Below are 3,418 nucleotides of genomic sequence, written 5' to 3'. Positions count from 1 at the left end.
TATATATATATATATATATATACAATATATTATATATATATATATAATGATATATATATATAAATATTATGTATTATATGTGTGTGTGTGTGTGTGTGTGTGTGTGTGTGTTATAAGATAGACATATATTTTTTCGTATAATTATTATATATATATAATATATATATTATATATTAACTAGATATATATATATATATATATATATATATATATAATATAATATGTGTGTGTGTGTGTGTGGTGTGTGTGTGTGTGGTGTGTGTGTGTGTGTGTGTGTGTGTGCGTTGTGTGGTGTGTGTGTGGTGTGTGTGTGTGTGTGTGTGGTGTGTGCGGTGTTTATATATTTATGATAAATATAATAAATATATATATATAATATATATTATATATACACAAATACACTCACACGTACACACATACACAAACACGTTAGGTCAGGCAAATCCTTATCCGCTTGAAGCTTGGATTCTGATAAAAACACACACATGCACACACACACACACACACAGCACGACACACACACACACACACACACACACACACACACACACACACACACACACACACACACACACACACACACACACACACACAGCCCCCTCCTCCCACAATACACACACATACACGCACACACACACACACACACGTGTGTGTGTGTGTGTGTGGCAAGCCAGCCCAAGTCAGTGTCGGGTAAATAGAGATGGTGACTCGAAAAAAAAAACACCGGGCGGAAGGCAACGGCAAACCACCGCTCTAAATTGCCAAGAAAGTCATGGAAATCCATGATCGCCAACGTCCTTGTAGGACAGGGCACTTAAAAAAAAAAAAAAAAAAAAAAAAAAAAAAAAAAAAAATATATATATATATATATATATATATATATATATATATATAAATGTATGTATATATATGTATATATATACATACATATAATATATATTATATATGTATGAAATTGTATGTATATATTGTATTATTATATTAAAATATATTATATATAAATATATGTATTGTATTATTTTATATTATTATATATATATATATATATATATATATTATATGTTGTAGTGTGTGTTGATATTGTGTTTGTGTGTTGTATGTGTTGTTTCATCATCTAAGTTGTCATGTTTGCTGTTCCTATTATTGGGTAAGTGCGATGTGGAAGGACTGGGATTCATATTTATATACTCTACAAAATATACACCATATTAAATACAAATATATGTATATATATAGTATATAATATTCATATATATTATATTTTATTATATTATATCATTTATTTTTGTATTTATATACATATATGTATGTAGTATATGATTATCATCATTCATTCAACGTCTGATCATTTATCAATAATCATTCCTTTTTCCTCTTATTTGGATATTGCTTGATAATTTCCTTGGGATTCCTTTAACTTTTTTTTTCATTGCTTGTCCAATGTTAATACGATTGCATGTTTATATATATTGTAAATATATCGATATTGTTAATAATTATTATTCTTTAATTTTGTATTGAATGTTTAATGAATTTATTCCATTACCTATGATACATTAATTTTTTTATGTTGACCATAAATAATAAAATTATTTCTCAATATCATATTTTATTTACCTTAACCGATTTCTCATCCAAAACCCTAGTAGAATATATGAATATAACTGATAATGTTAATAAATTTATCTACTTATAATTATATAATGTTTGGAATAATTTGATATACCATTACATATAAATATTATATTATGTTGTAAATGTAATATTCTAAATATATTATTACCTAAGCGACCATAAATATAGAAAACATATATACATATATGCTAAATTTATACATACATATATGATATAAAATATATATATATATACTATATATATATATATATATATATATATATGTTGTGTGTGTGTGTTGTGTGTGTGTGTGTGTGTGTGTGTGTGTGTGCTTACACACACACACACACTTTTTGACCTGACGCCGTACAAGACGGACGTGCAAGTCGGCGCTCCTGGGCAGCCAAGGCCGGCTGTTGGCCTCACCTGTTTTTCTGTTCCTTCTAGAATTTTTAGATTTCACTTAGGTTAGTACAAGTGCTGTGCAGTGACTACTCAGTGATTTTCAGTGAATTCCATAGTGTCAGTGTACATTCCAAGAAATGTAGCTTTAATTGCGATACATCGGCCCCCTCCTACTGCCTCAACCCCTTCCCTCTTTCTCTGGATTTGTGTTCCGCTGATTTTAAGTATGGTGCTTCTTCGGTACAACAGAAAAACGTTATATTCTCTTAAAAACAGTTGTGGATACCCAAACAGTGAAGTGATAGAAAGATTAAAGAATTTAGACATTTTTCATGCCCGGGGTAGCAAAGGAGGCCGTCACACTCAACGGCGCATTCCCAAACTCCGGACTAGGAACAAGCAAAAGAAGGCCCAACCAGCTAAACCCTACCGACATTTTGAAGTTCCCCAACTCTGGTACTGTTTCCCAAAGTTCCTCCTGTCTAATGTCACATCCCTCAACAACAAAATAGACGAGCTGCACACTATCATCACGTCTGAATCACCGGGAATTGTAGCCATCACAGAGGCGTGGCAGATCCATGCTGATACCATACATATACCTGGCTACAGCATGTTCCATCGCCTCCGCACAAACAAACGTGGAGGAGGGGTTATCCTGTTGTTCCAAAACGAGCTCTCGCCCACCCCTTTGGACGTGGAAGTTCCGGTTGACCTGGAAGTGTTGTGGGTGGGGGTCACCCCTCTTCACCACCCTCGCCTCGCCGCGTCCCTCATCTGCTGTGTGATTTACCACCCCCACGAGCCCCCACCAAACAACTGCTACTCAGCCACCTGACCCACACCATGACCTTCTGCGTGTGTGATACCCGTCATGCAAGATGATATGTGGTGATTTTAATGAAATAGACACCTTCGACCTGCAAAATGAGCTCCATCTGTCACAAGTAGTAAACTTTCCCCACTTATGAACAAAGAACCCTGGATTTGATCCTTACAGATTTACATGACTGGTACCAGCCTCCTCTACCGTATTCTCCTGTCGGCCGCAGCAGACACGTATCAGTGTTATGGCTGCCTTCGCCTACCGTCTCTCAGCCAAAGCAAACCATGACCAGGAAATACAGGCCACTCACACAGTCCTCAATCATACAGTTTGGCCAGTGGATTACCCAACACCCGTGGACTGACGTTCTTACCGCTGTTGACGTGGAGGACAAATGACACCACTATTTCTCGACCGTCACTACGGGTTTTCACCACTTCATTCAACGGAGAAATGAAGCCTCCCACTCGCACAACATCACCCCCTACAAATCACTCCACAACACAGTCATCAGAGGGAAATAAAAGCAGCCAAAAAAACCTGGTACGGAAAAGTTCGGGAGCTGTGCGGCCT

The sequence above is a fragment of the Penaeus monodon genome, chromosome 36 (genome assembly GCF_015228065.2).
Source record: "Penaeus monodon isolate SGIC_2016 chromosome 36, NSTDA_Pmon_1, whole genome shotgun sequence".
In the NCBI taxonomy this organism is placed as follows: Eukaryota; Metazoa; Arthropoda; class Malacostraca; order Decapoda; family Penaeidae; genus Penaeus; species Penaeus monodon.
Note: the sequence above shows the minus strand (reverse complement) of the source record.